Source organism: Odocoileus virginianus, chromosome 1 (assembly GCF_023699985.2).
Source record: "Odocoileus virginianus isolate 20LAN1187 ecotype Illinois chromosome 1, Ovbor_1.2, whole genome shotgun sequence".
Taxonomy (NCBI): Eukaryota; Metazoa; Chordata; class Mammalia; order Artiodactyla; family Cervidae; genus Odocoileus; species Odocoileus virginianus.
This window is the reverse complement of record NC_069674.1, coordinates 36,358,944-36,381,487: the sequence shown is the minus strand read 5'-3', so window position 1 is coordinate 36,381,487 and position 22,544 is coordinate 36,358,944. Positions and strand designations below refer to the sequence as shown.

Genomic DNA, 22,544 nt, shown 5'->3' with positions numbered 1-22,544 from the left:
GGCAACTCAGTAAACAAAGTAAAAATATTCAGAGAGAGTACCAAAAGGAAACTGGATCTTTAAAACTGATCCTTCCCTGACTTCCCTTCCTAGCTACCTCTTCTAGGTGCCCTTTTCTAATTAAGCTGAGGGGGAAGGAGGCAAGTGTGATGGGACAGCTTTCTACTATTCAGCTCTGGTGTGCCTGTGAGAATCAACACCAGAAGTTGGTCAGAAGATCAGTTGATCAAAAGATCAGAAGCTCCATTCCCACTAATGGGCAGAGCTCGGTATTTACAGACTGCCTAAATTCAGGATCCAAGGTACCCAGACAGTGTTACCTTCCCTGCTCCCAGTTTAGCTGCAGTATCCTGTGTTTGCACAAACAATGTCACATGTTGCAGGAACCACGTGTCCCTGAACTGAATTTCTGTCACCTGTCCAAAATATCACAGTCCAGTGCCCCACTGTGACATATAGCCTGGCTATGAACCATCTTAAACCAGCCATCAAGCTGAAATACTACTAGATATCTCCAGTTTCTTTCGTCCTTTCAACAAACTTCACCAGTTCCCAACATAAATACTCTCACAATTCATAGGAGCCTAGGGGTCTACTGCAAAGAGCTGACTAATTAGAAAAAGCCCTGATGCTAGGAAAGACTAAGGGCTGGAGAAGAAGGAGGCGACAGGATGAGATGGTTGGATGGCATCGACTCAATGGACATGAGTTTGAGCAAACTCCGGGAGATAGTGATGGACAGGGAAGCCTGGCATGCTGCAGCCCATAAGGTCACAAAGGGTCAGACACAACTGAACAGAGTAACTAAACAACAATAACAAGGGTCTATTGCAACTGATCCTTGGGGTCATAATCCTTAGGACCACTTGAGTCCCTGCTGACCTCCATCCAATACTCCTCCTCCATCTACTGCCACTTCCTGCCCACTATAACTGGAGAGATATTAAACTTAAATTGGATTTAACTTTTCTATCTCTCTTAAATAATATGATGGAGGCTGATGTCTGTCCATCCCCCTTCTGAGAGACCAGAACTCCTGCAGAACCATTTCTTGGAACAGCCCTACCTCATCTCAACTTCCTTCTCTCTGTGGCTGAGTGTAGCATTCCATGAGTGGCCAGATGCAAATGTATATAAAATAGTAAGACAATTCAGGCCAAACTGTTGCAGTATGGATATATGAAGTCAGGACTAGAATAGACTGACAGTGTAAAATAGGGAAGAAGTGATAGATTGTTACAGGCGTAAATGGGAGTTAGTTTCTTCAGGAAGAACTCAACTGAGAAGCTGTTTTCTTTCCACAAAAGCCAAAGAAATATAATAGTCTATTACCGAAATGCAAGTTCATGTGCCGGACACAGAATGAGGCCAAACAATACCAAAGTGTCAGAGTTTGGAGCAGAGAAAGGTTTATTCAGGCTCATACAAGGAGACAGGTGACTCACACCTTAAAAGCCTCAAACTCCTTGAAAGCTTTAGGCAAAGCCCTTTTCTAGAAAAGGTGAGGGCGGGGCATGGTGAGTTGTTGCACACTTCTTCGTACTTGAGGTCAGGTCACGGTCAGGTAATGATGTTTCTATAAATCTCCACCAAACAAATGCTACTCTCTGTTCTGACAAGAAAGGGCAAGGTCCCCAAGCTCACTTCCACCCTCTGAGATCCAGGTTCTGGCTAAGAGGAGGCAGGTCTCAGTTGGCAGCTCCTTCAGAGCCAGGTCCCCAGACCCTGCCCAGCTGTCATCACTGAGGGAGCCAGTTGCCCAGGACCCATCTAGCCCTCAGGCTCGTCAGGCCGCCCGAACAGCTTGGGCCAAGTCCTTTAGGCTGTGACTCAGCCAGGTTGTCCCTTCCATTAGGTCGCAGAGGTAGGGATAGGGTAGAGGTTTACCGTTGCCTCAAGGCCTGGGCCCAGTCAGTGGACAGCCTTGGTGAGGGCTCTGGAGCTCTGCAGGACACAGCCCCCAGCCTGTTCCCTGGGCCCCTCCCTCAGCTCACCCACTGGTCCAAGGCCAGACAAGCTGGAGGACCCCAGGCAGAAGGCCGGGATCCAACTCTTACCTTACGCTCCGCCTGACAGCCACCACTCCACTAACCATCGGTTGAATCTCCGACTAACGGTTGCTCACTGACAGTTGGCTGCTTGTGGGCGGGGCCCACTGCAGCCCTGACCAATGGCTAAGCAGGACCATTAACGGCTGTTCCTTGACAGTTGGTCGCTTGGGGGAGGGGCTCACTGATGGCCAAGGAGGACCAGTAACAGTCCTGTAGTAACCACTGCCTAGTAACAGGGGTGCGAAGGGGGCTTTAATGGGGCACAGCAACAGCAGACCCCCCAAGGTCTGCACTCAGCCATGCTCTGTTACACACGCTCCTCATCCTCCACCCCATCTCCAAAACAAAGAGCAAAAACACTTACCAAAAGCATTTTGCTGAGTTTTCCAAGGAATTGATTCCCAAATATCACTCTGCAGTGCAGTGTTAATACAGAATATAAACTACCTGGAGAACTCATTAAGAATACAGACACTAACCAAAAATTCTAATTCAGTAAGCCTAAAACCCAGGAATTTTCATTTTAAAAAGGTCTCCAGATGATTTTGAAAATCAGCCAAATTAGAAAAATAAACTTCAATTTTATGGTTGCCTAGTTTTGAGTAGTGGTAATCGATACTAGCTTCAGCTATTGATACGTGGCCAGTGAGGAGAAGGTCTGAACTTGAGGCAACTGCAGATAATCATCATATTGGTCCCAGTATAAGATTAACAGTCCAATCAGATAGGACAAGAAGGAATATGAAACTAAGAATGCAACCAATCAAGGACAATGGGTCCATTTGCTTATCCATTCATTTATTTTTTTCAAGAAAATACGTACCAAGAACCCACTGTATACCAGACTCTGTACTATATGTGGAGGATACAAGAATAAACAAAACAGGTCCAGATCTTGTTCTTGTTAATTTATAATCTATTGACACAGATTGTGAACATTAAACAAATAATCTCAAAAATAAACACATAAATATAGACTGAAGTTGTATAATGGAAGATTTTACTCAGTAGGGAAGAGCAGGAAGCAGGGAATTGAGGTCAGGGAAGACTTCCTGAGGAGGTGACATTAAAGATATAGTCTGAAGGGCAAGTAGGAGTTTACTAGATGAAGAGAGGCGGCAGAGTGTGTTCCAGGGAGGTGAGGAAAAGGCAGGAACAAAGACTTAGAGGCTGAAAGAAACTTATCTGAAGTGCAATAAGAAGGAAAAGAATAATAGGAGATGAGGATGGGCAAGGAAGCAAAGATAGGTCATGCAAGACAGGAAAGCCAAGTTCAAGATCAGGTCTTTGATGCTTGGGATGCAGGAAAGGAAGAAGGGAGATGAGAAACTGCAATTTTCTGACAGGTAATGGACCAGAGGGCAACAGCAGTGTTGGAGGCAAGTGAACATAAGAGGGGAGATTTGAGAGGTATTAAGGAGAAATATCTTTGCCTTACTTAAATTTACATTATTAATTTCCATTATATTTGTTTTGATTCTTACCTACTATTAATGGCAAATGACGTTGGTTCTCACTGTATGGAAGTTAAATAACATTTTTAAATGTAATTCTTTAAATATTTAATTAACTTATTTATTTGGCTGCACCAGGTATTAGTTGCCACGTGTGGGATCTCTGTTCCCCAAGCCCCCTGCACTAGGAGCAAGGTCTTAGCCACTGGACCACTAGAGAACAAAATAACATTTTTTAAATAAGAGTGGTGAGTTTTTTTATGTTATTTAGTGGGTTTATTTACTATTAGTAAATATCTCAGTGCCAGAGGTTTTTTTTTTATAGTCTAGGGTTTCTTTTTACATTTTTGCTTCTTATTTTTAAAAACTGGGACAGTTTTCATATATTATTAGGCTAAATTATATTTTACAAATAGAATGACTAAAAGCAAATTCTCATCCTACCACACAAGTCAAAATTACAATTTTTTCTGGAATTAGCTAGTACCGATAATTATATAACCTGTAAATACACTAAAAACCACTGAATTATACATTTTAAAAGGATGGATTTTATGGCATATGAATTTTATATGAATTTTTAAAAACTACATTGTTGCTTCCAGGCTTAAGTTTCTACTTTCAGCATTCCTCCTATGTTTAATATGATCATTGTTAATACTAATAGCTATATATACTATACACTCTACTACAGCTACTATACTATAATAAAGATGAATATATTTATGGATGGAGAGAGAGAGAGCAGATACATATATGAATATCTTTCCCAAGCTACCTTCTCTGGCATGCAAATTGAGTACCAGAATCTTTAACCATAGCAGTCATTTTTATCCTTATACATCCCAGAAGGAGCACTTTGGTTGGTAGTGATGGAGACTTTGGAGATCTACGATGACTGGTTGGTTGGTTGGTTGGTTCCTGAACCTCTGTTATCTGAAACAAGCATACATGATACAGGTAGACCCAGCGCGCCTGGAGAGCAGTTTCCTTGAACTCCATGGCAGCCCAGCTGTCTTAACTTTCCTCTCTGGCCTGATCCTTAAATGTTGTGGTCTTCCATATTTACTGAGATCTCTTCTCACTCTAAGCCAGTGTCAACCTATAGAAATTCAGTCAGAATTTCTGGTGGTAGTTCTTAAGCATTAGGATTTTTTTTAATGTTCTCCAAATTCCAATGTGCAGTTGGGAAATAAAACTATGCTCTTCATCCCACCACCCTCTCAATAATCTCATTCACTCAGTCATTTTAATTATCATCCTTATTCCAGCAACTCACAAATCTGTGTCTCTAGTTCCCACCACCTTTGGGAGCTAGAGATAAAACAACCACTAAACCACAAGATAAACTTTTATTTAATTGACACAAAATTTTAAAATATGTTAAAGTTTAAATCATTTCTTCCTAGATTTTTCTAATTTTCTTTCTCTTTTTTGAGGAGTGAAGAACCTATGCTTGTTCATATCCCAAAAAACTGATAAGACTGCCTCCTGGGAAACGGAACATATGTAAGCATGTCTTTTCTAAATTGTAGACACTGGGTATTGGCTGGGGGGGGGGGGGGGGGGCGGTCGCACAGTTTAAGGTCTCACAAGCACTAAAAAAAAAAAAAAAAAAATCAATATGCCTGCTAAAGAATTCATCATTTCCCCATGTACCCGGACAAAATCTGCTCTTCCTCTCACTAAATGGCCCTAACACCCACCCAGTGGCTAAATTAAGAAACTGGGGGGTTATGATTTAATTTTCCATCTTTCACATCCTCATCCTCATGATTGGCCAACTAACATCAATTCTAACCCTTCAAGAGGTCATGAATCTGTTTACTTTCTCTTCGTCCCCATGGCCACCATGTCTCTTGCTTGGAGTACCATGGCAGCCTCTTAACTGGTCTCCTTGCCCACAAATCCTTACTTGGTCTGCACCACCAAAACTACATTTCTAAACACAAATGTTCTGTGTGTACTTAAAATCTTTCAGAGGCTCCTTACTGCCCTGAGGATAGTGTTTGCATTTGGTTTATAAGGCCCTTACAAGCCTCTCCAGATGCTTTCACTGCTTCCCCTGAGGCTGGTCCAATCCCCTCATCATTCCTTCATCTCACTTTAGCAGAAATTTCTTTCTTTGGAAATATATTCTCTAGTCTCCCAACCAGGTGTCCCTTCCATTCATGGCCATAACACCACACACTTACTCTACTTACTGCATCAGTCACTAACTTGACTATTCCCCGCTACAACTGAGTGCCTCAGGAGCAGAGACAATTCTTCATGATTGCCCATGCTTGTCACATGTAAGTGTTCAGTATTTGTAGAAATAAACAATGAATGATGAATGAAAAATAGCCCTTGTAGTCCTTGCAAATCTCATTAACGAAACTTGCTTTAACCCTCTTTAAGCAAAGTTAGGATACAAGAAAAATAGTTATTAAAAAGAAATCTTGCACACACATGCACAGCAGACCCATGGGCTACCCTGTGGGTATGAAAGGGCTGGAGTTCATTTCAGCCAACATTTGTAAGTAGTTACTGTTCACTCTGTCCACAATGAACTTGGATTATGAAGTGTCAACAGTCACCTAGTCATCTTAAATTAAAAAATATTAAAGTATGAAATTTGTCATTTAATATAAGTAGTAGCCACTATTACCATCCTCCAAGCACTGTGCTCAGCAGTTGACACATATTGTCTCATTTAATCTCCACAATCAAGCTCTCAAACAGATCATATTACAACTTCTCAGAGGAAGAAACCAAGGCTAGGGAAGGGTAAGCACATAGACTACGATAGTACAGTTAGGATGTGAAAAAGACAGGTTTCCACCTTTATAGCAGAAAAATAAACCAAACACAAAACTTATACTTAATATTGCCATGTCACATTCAATCTTGCCCTAGTAAGTGACAGAATACAAGGTTAAGGCTGCTGGAGTGAGAAATGCCTTCAAGTCGATAAAATGGTGCATATTCATAGAACATAGCCCATGCCAAAGACGATGCTTAAAATCTTACCGAGTTCTTTATCTGAGTGCAAACTAAATGAGTTCAAAAATGTAGTATAAAATGTACCTCTGCTTAACAATCATATGTCCCACTGTCCCTAGAGACAAACCAGGGGTCTTCTCAGGTAGCCCACTGGTAAAGAATCAGTCTGCAATGTAAAAGACACAGGAGACGGGTGTTCAATCCCTGGGTCAGGAAGATTCCCTGGAGGAGGAAATGGCAACCCTCTCCAGGATTCTTGCCTGGAAAATCCCATTGACAGAGGAGCCTGGCGGGCTACAGTCCACAGGGTCACAAAGAGTCAGACACAACTGAAGCAACTTAGCACACACGCACACAGATACAAACCAGATTCTTGGAAGTACATATTAATTGGGGAGGCGGAACTTTAGTTAAATAGTCTAGCATATTAAAATAACTAAAATGCAGCGAGTTCACTCTCCTGAAAAATGCAATAGCTACTAGCTTCTTGGCTCAAATTCTTGCCTTGTCAAAAACTTTTTCATTTTTTTCTACATAACTTTTTTAAAGAATTTAATTCCTCCCTCACGCCTGAATTAACCAAAATAATAATCTCTTCAGTTATTATTACATAAATTAGTAACCTAACCAAAATGATCCCCAGCTACTAAACACTTCATGCTCCTTGGGGCTGGCCTCTCTCTATTTTAACGTCTCTAAGATTAAACAATTCATTTTAATCTCACTATCTTTAGGATCCACATAAGATATACAGTAATCATTGATTAATTTCACTCATCTGATAGACCTTCATAGGCTTATTATAGGCCAGAAATTGTCTATCACGTACTTAATAAAAAAAAAATCTTACTGAGCATCTATGTGCTGGGGATTTGATGGTAAACTCTATAACCAGGGTTTCTGAACTTTATTTGCCCATTCTTAAGGCAGGACCTAAATATCTGTATTTTTCAGTGTCTCTGATACACTACTGGGTTGGCCAAAAAGTTCATTTGGGTTTTTCCATAAGCTGTTATGGAACTTTTTGGCCAACGCAATACTAATTACCAGGGACTTCCCAGGACGCCCAGTGGTAAAGAATCTGCCACCCAATACAGGAGACACAGGAGATGCAGGTTAGATCCCTTGGTCAGAAAGATTCCCTGGAGAAGGGAATGGCAACTCACTCTTGTATTCTTGCCTGGAGAATTCCATGGACAGAGGAGCCTGGAAGGCTACAGTCCATGGAGTTGCAAACAGTCAGTCATGACTAAGCAACTGAGAATCATACTAATTACCATAGATCATACACATTAGCCTGAAAGCCAAATCCAACCTGCTCCCCATTTTCATATGACCACAAAGAAGCATTATCTTTACATATTTAAATGGTTCTTAACATCAAAAGAAAAATAATATTTCTAATAGATGAAAATCATATGAAATTCAGATTTCAGTGTATATAAATGAAGTTTTATTAGAACACAGCCAAGTTCATCTGATTACATCTATGTCTACTTTTTCACTACAAAAATTTAGTGGTTGTCTAAATGTCCATCAACAGATGAATGGATAAAGAAGATGTGGTATGTATATTATATATATATATATATATATATATAAAATATATAATGGAATATTATTCACCCATGAAAAAGAATGAAACAATGCCATTTGCAGCAAATGGATGGACCTAGAAATTGTCATGCTAAGTGAAGTCAGTCAAAGACAAATACCATGTGATATCACTTATATGTGGAATCTAAAATATGACACAAATCTACTTATTTACAAAACATAAATAGACTCACAATCATAGGAAACAAATTTATGGTTACCAAAGAGGAAAGGGTATGAAGAAAGATAAATCAGGAGTTTCGGATTAGCAGATGGAAATTACTATGTCTAAAAATAAACAATATGGTCCTACTGTATAGCAGAGGGAAATATATTCAATAACTTGTAATAAGCCATTATGGAAAATAACATATATATATATAACATATATATATATATATGTTATATATATAACATATATATATATCTTATATATATATAAAGACTATATTGATATTGCTGATATTCAGATATATACATGTATCTGAATCACTTTGCTGTACCTCAGAAACTAATGCAAAATTGTAAATCAACTATACTTCAATAAAAATATTAAAAATAAAAAATAAAAAAAGTTTATTGGTGTGATAGAAGCCACACTCTCATTGCTTTGCACACCTGCATGGTGTACTATGAATCACAGTGGCTCAGTCATAACTTAATGGCATTTCAAATGTCATGTGAATTACCTTACCATAATCTTTTTTATTACCAGTGGATACCCTTCATGCTAAAATAAGAAGAGAAGTGTGCCGAACTTTCAGTACACACTGGAAGATGGACCATGTTGTTACTGAATTAGATGACAAAGCACTTTGTATATAAGTCAATGACATTGTATCTGGGCTAAAAGAATATATTTAATTCCAGATTAAGCACTCATCACAGTATTCCAAACTCACAGAAAATTCAATGGTCAGGAAATATTACAAAATGAAAACAGACTATCTCATCATAGAAGAATTTCTTCACAGATGTAAAAAAAAAAAAAAAATGAAAATGAGCCTGCAACCAAAGTGAGTTTGTAAGTGGTTCATTTGTAAGCCGAGCAAGGGAAGTCATTTACCAATGCTAACTTAATTAAGTTGTGTTTGATTGCAGCAGCTGAAACAATGTGTCCAGAGAAAATAAACTTGTGTAGGACTATGTATTAGTCTTGGTAAGAACAGTAAAGACATTGGGAGCAGTATCAATATGGTCAATTCAAAAATGAGGCTAATTATTTTGAGTGGTTTTCCTTGGTTTTAATGAGTTGACAGATGTCATGGATACTACTCAGTTGTTCTGCATACCAAGAGTCAATGTCGATCTTGAAGTGACTGAAGAATTAGCCTGTAGAGGCTGCCTGAAACCACTACAAACAAAAATATTCACATGAGTAGGAAAAAGTAATAATCCAATACAACTTAAGTGGAATCTGCTAACATGTGTAACAACTTAGGGTGGTTAAAAATTATATGTGGAGCAAAAAGAGACGGTTGAACAAAAATAAAGAGCTTGTAAAAATGTATGATTATTCATTTTATTATTCATCAGGAGGAATACTGAGGAAAATATTTGAATTTTATATTGTGGATGTTAAACTAGTAGTGTTAATAGTGATCTTCTTTTGCTCTAGTGGCTTAACCATTGTTAATCCCATGAAGCTTTCTCAGAAAGTATAGGCTGAATATCCTGACTCATTCCACCACACAAAGGTTTTATGGATTAACAGTGTGAAGTTTTACTGTGATTTTTTTTTTTTTAAATCAGGGTCACAGCAATCCCACTCCTGGGCATACACACCGAGGAAGCTAGATCTGAAAGAGACACGTGCACCCCAATGTTCATCGCAGTACTGTTTATAATAGCCAGGACATGGAAGCAACCTCGATGCCCATCAGCAGACGAATGGATAAGGAAGCTGTGGTACAGATACACCATGAAATATTACTCAGCCATTAAAAAGAATTCATTTGAATCAGTTCTAATGAGATGGATGAAACTGGAGCCCATTATACAGAGTGAAGTAAGCCAGAAAGATAAACACCAATACAGTATACTAATGCATATATATGGAATTTAAAAAGATGGTAACAATAACCCTATAAGCAAAACAGAAGAAGAGACACAGATGTACAGAACAGACTTTTGGACTCTGTGGGAGAAGGCGAGGGTGGGATGTTCTGAGAGAATAGCATTGAAACAAGTATACTATCAAGGGTGAAACAGATCACCAGCCCAGGTTGGATGCATGAGACATGTGCTCAGGGCTGGTGCACTGGGAAGACCCAGAGGGATGGGGTGGAGAGGGAGGCAGGAGGGGGGATCAGAATGGGGAACACATGTAAATCCATGGCTGATTCATGTCAATGTATGGCAAAAACCACTACAATATTGTAAAGTAATTAGCCTCCAACTAATAAAAATAAATGAAAAAACAAAAACAAAAATGGCTGCCCTATACTGAAAAAATAAAAATAAAAATAAAAAAATAAACTCAGGGTCAGAAACAAGTCTTTTCTGGAAAAAAAAATTTTAAAAAACCCACCCCCGGTCACTAACACTGAACACTGAATAGCTTTGGAAATCAGCTTTTCTTATGAATTTAAGAATGTTTTTCAATGAATTCTACCTAAAATTCCAAGACAAAACAGCACATAAATGCCAAAATTTTATAACGATAAAGTCATTTCAACGACTAACATCTGAATCACAAATGATGTCAGGCTGTTTTACATACTTCCCATGCTCACAAAGGTTAAAATAAAAAGTAGGATTTCATTCCCACACAGATTGACAGGCTATATATTTTGTGAGCTCAAACTACAGCAATGTTTTTCAGACTTCAATGCAAGTGAAAAGGAAATTTCAAAATTTCAAAATCCTTTTAACTGGGTGCAATTAGGGAGCTTCCGCCTAACTTTCTATTATAAGTGATTAATCTAAAATATAATGACATGTAAAAGGAAAATAATCAGGAGAAAAATCTAATAAATTCTATAAATGCCTTCTAGGCTATGAATATGCTCAATTAAAATCAGATACTTGTGGACTGATACTACTATTTGGCAGTATCATACCAGGAAAGATTGAAGGCAGGAAAAGGGGACAACAGAGGATGAGATGGTTGAACGACCACCGACTCGGTGAACATGAATCTGAGCAAGCTCCGGGAGTTGGCGATGGACAGGGAAGCCCGGTGTGCTGCAGTCCATGGGGTTGCAAAGAGTCAGACGTGACTGAGTGACTGAACTGAACTGAACTATTGGATGAAAAGACATTTTTTATCCTCCCCCAAAATACTTCCATTCTTCTCATTAGCAAATCTATATTACCAAAAAATTGTTCACAATTATTATTATTGTAATCAATCAAAAATTTATGGAAATGTGTTTTTTCTCTTATCATATAAGTACTTATGTAATATCTTCAACTTCACCTTCTGACCTCCAAAGCCTAAATTTTCCCCTTATCAAAAGAAGGGAAACAACCCTTGCTCAAAAGAGTTGGTGGTAAAATGGGGCATCTCACAATCTCTAAGGAATGGTTTATGTTTTCCAAAAGTAAAATAGATTACAAAAATGTAAATTAAAAAATTGTCACAGATTATAATAGCCAGGACATGCAAGCAATCTAAATGTCCACCAACAGAGGAATGAATAAGGAAGATGTGGCATATATATACAATGGAATATTACTTAGCCATAAAAATGAAAGACACTGTGCCATTTGCAGAGAAGTAGATGGACCCAGAGATTGTCATATAGAGTGAAGTAAGTCAGAAAGAGAAAAACAAGTATCACATATCAATGCATACATATGGGAAAATCTATAAAAATGATACAGATGAACCTATTTGCAAAGCAAAAATAGAGAAAGACTCAGAGAACAAACATACGGACACCAAAGGAGAAAAGGGGAGTGGGATGAATTGGGAGATTGCGATTGACATATATACACTGCTATGTCTAAAGCAGACAACTAATGAAAACAGATTGTATAGCACAGGAATCTCTACTCAGTGTTCTGTGGTGACCGAAATGGGAAAGAAATCCAAAAAGAGAGGGGATGTGTGTGTGTGTGTGTGTGTGTGTGTGCCTGATGCACTTTGCTGTACAACAGAAACTAACACAACATTGAAAACGGACAATACTCCAATAAAAATTAAAAACTCTAAGTATAACCTTGTCTAAAAGGGGAACAAGAGACAATATCTCCTATGATTCTCACCAAAAGCTTCCATTCTGACATAGATTATGACTCTAGGAAGGATAAAGAAAGCCCCCATTAGGAGAGTTCAACAGGGCTGACAGCCTCCACAAAGACTCCAGGATCCCACTCATGGCTGAAAATCCAGAGATTCCAAGAAACAAAGAGAAGGTAAGCAGAATCTAGAGGCCTGGAAATTAGGGTCCTCCCCATTTACGTGGCACCATGCTAATCTCCTGGATTTATATGCAACTCCATGGAGAGGGCAGGCACCAAAATAGTGACTGAAATACAATTTACCAAGATGCAGTAAAGGTTCACAGTCAAATCTGGGTTAACTTAAAAAAAATTACATACATATTTGTGGACAAGAGTCATATCTGCCACCTGATATGGGCAACTTCATAACTACATGATGATTGAATGGAATAAATTATGTAAAGTATTTAACCAAGCACCCATCACCAAAAGTCTTAGCTATTATTAATATTTCTCCAGCCTCATCTTTCACATTCTCCTTTCACATTCCTACCTTATGTGCTCCCTGTTATGCCCCAGAATCGCCAAGCATCTGTCACATTTCTGTGCAATAGTACAGAATGGTCCTTCTCCCTGGGATTACCACTTCTTTTTTAATCTCCCGGTTATTTTACTTTATCCTTCAACCTCCATCCTTTTCCAGCCTGCTCTGCCCTGCTCAGTCCTCTGGACACCGACCCAATGGACTGTCCCAGTTCCCACGCCAGCTGACTTGTGTGGGCAGGAGAACTGCCTTACAATATTGTGTTAGTTTCTATAGTATAATGGAGTGAATCAGTCACATGTATACATATATCCCCTTCCTCTCGAACCTCCCTCCCACACCTCCATCCCACCCATCTACATCAGCACAGAGCACCAAGTTGAGTTCCCTTTGCTACACAGCAGCTTCCCACTAGCTATCTATTTTACACACATGTAAAAATATATAAGTATATACACGTCAATATCAATCTCCATATTCAACCTACCCCCTTTCCCTCCCTCCCATTTTCACACATTTGTTCTTTACATCTCCATCTCTATTCCTGCCCTGCAAATAGGTTCATCTGTACCAGTTTTCTGGGCATATACCCTGAGAAAACCATGACTCAAAAGACTCATGCACCTCAATGTTCATTGCAGCACTATTTACAATGGCCAGGATATGGAAGCAACCTCAATGAATGGATAAAGAAGTTGTGATACATGTACAATGGAATATCACTCAGTCACTGTAAAGAATGAAATAATGCTATTTGCAGCAACATGGATGGACCTAGAGACTGTCATACTGAGTGAAATAAGTCAGAAAAGGAGAAATATCTTGTGACATCCCTTATATGTGGAATCTATCAATTAAAAAAAAGCCAATACAAAATAAACTTATTTACAAAACAGAAACAAACTCACACACTTGGAGAATGAACTTTATAGATGTGCAAGTAGGGGGAGGAGTGGGGAAAGGGACAGTTAGGGAGTGTGGGCTCAAGATGTACACACTGCTGTATCTAAAATGGGTAACCAACAGGGGCCTACTGTACAGCACGGGAACTCTCCTCAATGTTACATGGCAGCCTGGACGGGAGGGGAGTTTGGGGGAGAATGGACACACATGTATATGTATGGCTGAGGCACGTTGCTGTCCACCTGAAACTATCACAACATTGTTAATTAGCTATGTGAGCAATATAAAATAAAAAGAAAAAGTTAAATTTTTTTTAAAAAAATGTAATGTGCTTGAATCATCCCAAAATCACCCCCACAACCCTGCTTTATGGAAAAACTGTCTTCCAAGAAACCAGTCCCTGGTGCCAAAAACATTGGGGAGCGCTGAAATAGTCGTTTTCTTCTCTGGCTGCACATTAGAATCACCTGGGAAGCTTTTTAAACACTCTTAATGCTCGGTCCCATCACAGAACAATGAAAAAGTACTTTCTGGCCATGAAATTTGAGTATTAATGTTTCTTAAAAGGCTTCTGGGTTGATTCCAGTGTGAAGCTAAGACTGAGAATCACTAAGCTAAAAATTCAAATCTCCATCTCTTCAATCATAATCCATGTTTGAAGAGGTGAAAGTGTAGCAAATGTTCCATAGGTTAAAAATGAAGACAGAAAATAAAAGATGAGTTGGCAAAGCTGCCTTTAAATAGAACTATGTTTTTATCCCAAACTCTAAATGTGATGTCAACTAGTCATAAAGACTGCTTACAAATGTTTTGTTAACAAAATTAAACCTTATTTATCCTAGAGATGTTCTAAAAACACCATGTGGAACTCTGATCACAGTTATTACATAATTCACAAGGGTGTTATGTAAATTAATATGATAATAATCATAAAGGTTTGGAGAATCCTGAAAGTATAGTGAAAAAAAATACAATCACACTATTATTAGTACAATTATGCTGAATCCCAAAATAAATCTAATAATCCATTCAAGGAAATAGGAACCTAATTTGTTTACTTCTTGTGATTATTTCTTAAAAGGAGGTAAATAAACATACATAGATTTTTTTTTGTAAAATCATAAAACTGACCAAATGAGATAAATTATCATTATATTTCAAGATATAAAATATTTTAAGTATAAAAACAATAGAAGAGGTCACAAAAGAAATTATAATTTAATACCTAAATATAATGTTTTGTACATTAAAAACATAAATAAAACTTGAAAATAGCCTAGAAAAGAGTAGATACAACAACTGTCAGACAGGCATAATAGCATCAATCTGCAAAAAACTCATAAGAAGACATACCACAAAAGACAAAGAACATAAATATATAATAATATAAAATTCATTACACACTAAATAAATAAGGAAAAAAACATTCAAAATCACAAATAGAAATAAAACAATAATGAGTATGATTCACTTATCAGACAGGTGAGGACTTTTTTAAACAATGTGTAACTTGTAAGAAGTTAAAGTGCAAAGTATTATCTGTTACTCTTCCTAGATCCCCATGTTTATGGATTTATTTATGCGGGAGACCTGGGTTTGATCCCTGGGTTGGGAAGACGCCCTGGAGAAGGAAAAGGCTACCCACTCCAGTATTCTGGCCTGGAGAATTCCATAGCCTGTATATTCCATGGAGTCACAAAGAGTTGGACACAACTGAGAGACTTTCACTTTCACTCATGTATTTAGCCATTAATGTTTAGGTATTAGAAATTATCTTCAAAAGAAGAATGAGGACAGTACTGGAAACAATACATGCATGCATGCGTGCTAAGTCGCTTCAGTTGTCTCCAGCTCTGTACAACCCTAGGAACTGTAGTTTGCCAGGCTTCTCTGTCCATGGGATTCTCCAGGCAAGAATATTGGAGTGCGCTGCCATGACCTCCTCCAGGGGATCTTACCCTGGTAGTAAGATCTTACTCTTATCTCAACCCGGGGATTGAAACAGCATCTCTTATGTCTACTTGCATCGGCAGGTAGGTTACTTAACACTAGCACCACCTTGGACGCCTGAAATCAAAAACACTGAAAGAGAAATGTTAAAGATTTTCAGCCAAGTATATTCTAAGAGAACCAAGATAAATGAAATCACCAGAGGTCCACTGATAATTCATAACTTAACAGCAACATTGACAAAATACAATAGATTTTTCTTTAGAGAAATGGGATAACGATACAACAGGTGGGGAGCAAGGGACACAGTTTTCATTCTGCAACTGAAAATAAGCAATGTATGAAAGCAGGGCTTGAGGAAGAAGACCCAGAATTTGTGCGCAGACACCATCACACAGAAAGCAGAAAAGGAGCAAAAATAAAGGAGACGTAATAAATATGGAAGACAGATACAGACACAAAATAAACATAATCTGATATTTCTTAAAATAGATAAAAAGATAATGGAAGTTCACCTTCCTGATTAAAAAAAGGTATTTGTCAATTTAAAAAACCAGAAAGATTACTAAATGAAGATCAGCCTAAAAATATCCTGCTGCAAATTTCATGAAAAAGATAACACCATTTTCAGTGCCACTGAACTGTATGGTTAAATATGGTCAAATAGTATGTTTTATATTATATGACTTTAATCAGAATTTTAAAATTTACTGAAAAATAAAAATTTTAAAGAAGAAGTCACTGTTTTGATAAAGACAAGAGTCTTTAAAAAAAGAAGAATCTGAGTTATTGTTGTTGTTCAGTCACTAAGCTGTAACCCTGACTCTTTGTAACCCCATGGACTTATAGCACACCAGGGTTCCCTGTCCTTCACTATCTCCCAGGGCTTTCTAAAACTCATGTTCATTGAGTCAGAGATAGCATCCAATCATCTCATCCTAGGTTGCCTCCTTCTGCCTTCAATCTTTCCCAGCATCTGGGTCTTTTCCAATGAGTCGGCTCTCCCATCAGATGGCCAAAGTATTGGAGCTTAAACTGACTGGTTTGATACCCCTGCTGTCCAAGAGACCCTCAAGAGTCCTCCAGCACCACAATTCAAAAGCATCAATTCTTCAATGCTCAACCTTCTTTATGGTTCAACTCTTACATCCATGTATGATTATTGGAAAAATCATAGGTTTGACTAGACAGACCTTTGTTGGCCAAGTAATGTCTCTGCTTTTTAATACACTTTCTAGGCTTGTCATAGCTTTTCATCCAAGGAGCAAGCATCTTTTAATTTCATGGCAGCAATCACCATCCACAGTGGTTTTGGAGCCCAAGGAAAAAAAATCTGTCACTGTTTGCACTTTTTCCCCATCTATTTGCCATGAAGTGATGGGACCAGATGCCATGATCTTCGTTTTTTGAAAGTTGAGTTTTAAGACATCTTTTTCACTCTCCTCTTTCACTCTCATCAAGAGGTTCTTTAGTTCCTCTTTGCTTTATGCCATGAGTGGTATATCTGCATATCTGACATTGTTGATATTTCTGCTGGCAATCTTGATTCTAGCTTGGGATTCACCCAGCCCAGCACTTCTCATGATGTACTCGTCATTTAAGTTAAGTAAGCAGAGTGACTATATACAACCTTGATGTAGTCCTTTCCCCATTCTGAAAGGAGGAAATAAACAACAGCCCATTGTTCCATGTCCAGTTTTACTGTTGCTTCCTTGACCTGCACATAGGTTCCTCAAGAGTCAGTAATGTGGTCTGGTTTTCCCATCTCTGTAAGAACTATCCAGTTTGTTGTGATCCACAAAGTCAAAGGCTTCAGCTGAGTCAACAAAGCAGAAGTAGATATCTATTTGGAATTTCCTTGCTTGTTCTATGATCTAACGGATGTTGACAGTTTGGTCTCTGGTTCCTTTGCCTTTTCTAAATCCAGCTTGTACATCTGGAAGTTCTTGGTTCACGTACTGCTGAAGTCTAGCTTGAAGGATTTCGAGCACGACCTTGCTAGGATGTGAAATTAGCTCAATTTTATGGTAGTCTGAATATTCTTTGGCATTGTCTTTCTTTGAGACTAGAATGAAAACTGTTCTTTTCCAGTCCTGTGGCTACTGTTGAGTTTTCCAAATTTGCTGACATATTGAGTGCAGCATTTCAACAGCATCATCCTTTAGGATTTTAAATAGCTCAATTTAATTTATCCTGACTTAAATTGAAGTAAAAAAGAGGATCAATCATCAAACACACAAAATTAGAGAGGCCTGATGACAAACAGAGGTGATTAATTAAAAAATAGAAAATATTATGTATTTAAAGCAATGATCATTACTTAAACCAAAGAGCTAAATTAATAAATATTACAAACTAAAACTTACCCCTAAGAAGGGGCACTGGAACCAGATAGTTTTTAGAAAAGTTTTTTATCAAATATTTAAAGAAAATATATTTCTTCTATTACATAAAGAAGTGCAACTTTAACGCTGCTAAGAGACTAGCTCTTAATATACTCACTACCAAAAAAGAATGATAATTATGTGCTGTGATAGAGTAAGTGTTAGCTAACACTAAGATGGCAGTCACATTGCAATATATAAACTCATCAAATCAACATGTTGTACACTTTGAACTTACACAATACTACATGTAAATTATATCCCAATCATTTTAAAAATGAAAAAGAAATTCAAAGACTAATAAGAATGGAAAAGTGCCAAATTTGATCCCCAAATCTAGCATTGCCTTCATACTACAACTGAGAAAACAATAAAGAAAAACTAATGACTGTTAGAAAAATAGATGTAAAAATTTTAAGTACAACACTACCAAATTAGATAAGCAGCATTAAAAAAGAAAAAAAAAAAGTGATTGAAGACAACAGTTTCCAGAAATATTTGATTAACTCAGTATTAAGAACTCTATTATACTAATGCATTAATCAGTAGGTGAAAGGGAAAATTCTTGCCAAACAATTTATATATTTGATGCAACTCCTAATAAAACCTCAAAGGGATTTTTTTCACTTGAAAAAAAAAATGATTCTACCTGTTTGGAAAGAAATCACCAACAAAAATACCTAAGTCAATAGTCAAAAGGAAAAACAAGGAGTAAATGTTCACCACAGAATATCAGAGCACATTATAGAGAGTGACACAAATTTGAGAGGAGATATACGTAAAGAGAGGGCTTCCCAAGTAGCTCAGTGGTAAAGAGTCGACCTGCCAATTCAGGATTCGCAGGAGACACAGGTTCAATCCCTGGGTCAGGAGATCGCTTGGAGGAAGAAATGGCAACTCACTCCAGTGTTCTTGTCAGGATAATCCCATGGACAGAGCAGCCTGGCAGGCTAGAGTCCATGGGTCACAAAGAGTTGGACATGACTAAGCAACTGAGCACACATGAGTAAAGAGAAGACAGGGGTCAGAAAATGTCCAACACCTGTAAATTTAATACATGATAATATTAACATTTTAAACGATTGACAAAAAATAAACTTTAATTCAATATTCTAGAATAATCTGTTAATACTAAGAGAGAAGGAGAAGGAAATGGCAACCCACTCCAGTACTCTTGCCTGGAAAATCCTATGGACGGAGGAGCCTGGTAGGCTGCAGTCCATGGGGTCATGAAGAGTCGGACCCGACTGAGCGACTTTGCTTTCCCTTTTCACTTTCATCCACTGGAGAAGGAAACGGCAACCCACTCCAGTGTTCTTGCCTGGAGAATCCCAGGGACGGGGGAGCCCAGTGGGCTGCCATCTATGGGGTTGTGCAGAGTCAGACACGACTGACACGACTTAGCAGAAGCCCTAGAGGGAAAACCAGCTGGTGCTCATAATAAAGAACCCACCTGCCGATGCAGGAGACATAAGAGGCTCAGGTTCAAACCCTGGGTTGGGATCCCCTGGAGGAGGGCATGACAACCCACTCCAGTATTCTTGCCTGGAGAATCCAATGGACAGAGGAGCCTGGTGGACTACAGTCCAGAGGGTCGCAAGAGTCGAACACGACTGAAGCGACATACCATGCATGCATGCAGAAGGGGAAAATTGTTAAAACCTACTTTATACTACATATGAAAATAAACTATAGATGAGTTTTAAATTCAAAACATGGGAAAACAAAATTACAAATATAATGGGCTGAGGTGCCCCCCTTGAACCACAGATTCCAGCTGGATGAAGAGGAGCTGGACCATGCTTTAGAGCGCCTGGCCACTGCTCTGCAAAAGCTAGATGAAGCCCAGAAAGTTGCTGATGAGAACAAGAGAGGTATGAGGGATACTGAAAACCAAACCTTAAAAGTTGAAGATAAAAATGGAACTCTGGGAAATCCAACTCGAAGAAGATAAGCACATTGCAGAAGAGGTATATCAGAAGTTTGAAGAGACAGGTGGCTCATAGGTTGGTGATGACAAGGAGACTTAGAATGCAGAGGAGCAAGCTGAACTGGCAGAGTCCCGTTGTCAAGAGATGGATGGGCAAATCAGGCTGATGGACCAGAACATGAAATGTCTGAGTGCTGCTGAGAAGTACTCTGAAAAAGAAGACAAATATGAGAAAGAGATAAAGATTCTTAGTGATAATCTAAAGAGGCGGATATCCATGCTGTGTTTGCTGAGAGATCGACAGTCAAGCTGCGAAAGACAATTGATGCTTTGGAAGACAGTGAGATGCACCGAAGGACACTGGACCAGACTCTGCCTGACCTGAATGAGATGCAGAGCACCCTAGTCCCGCCCTGCTGCTGCTCCTGCCTCTGACTCTGACTCCACCTGGAAACAGTCTGCCCGAAGCGGATCTTAAAGTGAGGACTGATCTGTAATTGGAAGGCTGCTTTCACCTCTCCCAACCCCACTCCTGTATCTTTACCAAACTGCCTTGGCCCAGAAGTCCAGTTGGGCTAGAGGCCGAGCACCTTTGGGAACAACGTTTAAAGGAATGTGAGCACGATACCTTTTCATACTGTTCATGGGGTTCTCAAGGCAAGAATGCTGAAGTGGTTTCCTTTCAGAAATCAAACCAGGCAATCCCAAAGGAAATCAGTCCTGAATATTCATTAGAAGGACAGATGTTGAAGCTGAAGCTCCCAATACTTTGGCCACCTGATGCAAAGAACTGACTCATTGGAAAAGACCCTGATGCTTGGAAAGATCGAAGGCAAGAGGAGTAGGGGACAACAGAGGATGAGATGTTTTGACAGCATCACCGACTTGATGGGCATGAGCTGAGCAAGCTCCAGGAGTTGGTGATGGACAGGGAAGCCTGGCGTGCTGCAGTCCATGGGGTCGCAAAGAGTTGGACATGACTGAGCGACTGAACTGAACTGAACTGAGCAGAGCACAATGCAAAGTGTCTACAAAAGCATGTTGTGATGTATACATTTTGTAATTATCTTTTTTGCTGTTGATGATGTAGCAACCATTTGCAAAACATTCCAGATAACTCTATAGCTCTGAAGCAGAAGTCTAATCTTTTTCTCACTTCTGATTTCTAATCCCTTTCTCACTTTCTCATTTTAGCTTAATTCATATTGCCGTTTCTACAGAAGAAGGGAAAAGGTATGGGCCTACCTTACTGAGAGCCAAACAGCCCAGAGAAAGACTCCATTTTAGGAAACTTCATTGCTCTGTAAAAAATACCCACCAAACTAGAAAGGTGATTCCAGGAAGAGTTAGCTGGAAAAAGAACTATTATTCAGGTTTTCAGCTTTTTGGTATCTTTGGGCAACAATTGACTAGACAAAATAAAGATGAGACCTCTGAGACCAAAGCTTTGTACCAGCTCTACCCTATTCCCAACCACTAACAGAATGGATCATGTGCAGGGGACTTCCCTGGTCATCCAGTGGCTGAGACTCCGTGTTCCCAATACAGGGTGTGGGGATCCATCCCTGGTCAGGGAACTAGATCTTACATGATGTGACTAAAGATCCCGCAGGCCACAACTGAAAAAAAAAATTTAAAAAAATCCTGCATGCCGCAACAAAGATAGACCCCAAGGGCTGCAACTAAGACCTGGTGCAGCTAAATGAATAAATATTTTTAAAAGATATATGGGGCTTCCCGGGTGGTGCTAGTGGTAAAGAATGTGCCTGACAATGCAGAAGACTTAAGAGATGGGGGTTCTCTCCCTGGGTTGGAGAAATCCCCTGGAGGAGGGCATGGCAACCACTCCAGTATTCTTGCCTGGAGAATCTCATGGACAGAGGAGCCTGGAGGGATACAGTCAAAAGGGTTGCATAGAGTCAGACATGACTGAGCAACTTAGCATATAATCACAAAAGATATATACAAGGATATAATATAATGCAAGGATAAAAGTATTCATGAAATTGATAACACCAGACTTAGGATGGTTTTCATCCCTCTCCTGGCAAATGCAAGAGAATGAAAGTTCACTTGGCTGCACTCTTCCATCCATGCCTTGTACACAAGATTTACATCAAGTTTCACTTCCTATGGGGAGCCTTTTCTGACTCCTCTGGTTACTTGCTCTTCTGTGCTTCCACAGTTCACTATACAAACCACAATTAAAACAGTGATCATATAATTATTTGTATATCAAAATCTTGCCTTCTCCACTGTGGCTCCTTAAATGAAATCTAGAAGACCCAACTTAAAGAATTCCAATTAAAGTCAGCAAACACTTCATTGGAGCCAAGTACCTCATGCCTAATTCTTGGCTTAGTAATATGTTGCTAAACACCGTATATGGTTCCTGTCTTCAAAAAGATCACATTTACAAAAAAAGAAGGAGAAAAAAGAAAAAACAATATACATAAAACTATTGATATGAGAGAACTATGCAATCAATCAAATGCTTAATTGGGTCATGAAGGAAGTGGAATCCAAGCTGGAACTCTAAGAAAGGAAAAGATCCATGGGGAACATGGAGTGCTGCTG

At 39.0% G+C, this 22,544-nt stretch overlaps 1 protein-coding gene, 1 long non-coding RNA gene and 1 pseudogene across 29 annotated transcripts in view; 1 reads left to right on the top strand and 2 right to left on the bottom strand.

Moving 5' to 3' along the window:
• LOC139034830 (uncharacterized) overlaps positions 1-5,060 on the bottom strand; it is a 70,543-nt gene extending 65,483 nt beyond the window's left edge. The window contains exon 1 of the long non-coding RNA XR_011487407.1: positions 2,058-5,060. This is a non-coding gene — a long non-coding RNA (uncharacterized lncRNA). The remainder of the gene's footprint in view (positions 1-2,057) is intronic.
• SUGCT (succinyl-CoA:glutarate-CoA transferase) overlaps positions 1-22,544 on the bottom strand; it is a 782,676-nt gene that overhangs the window by 595,944 nt on the left and 164,188 nt on the right. The window lies entirely within an intron of this gene.
• Positions 12,410-20,402, top strand: LOC110132132 (tropomyosin alpha-3 chain pseudogene; annotated as a pseudogene).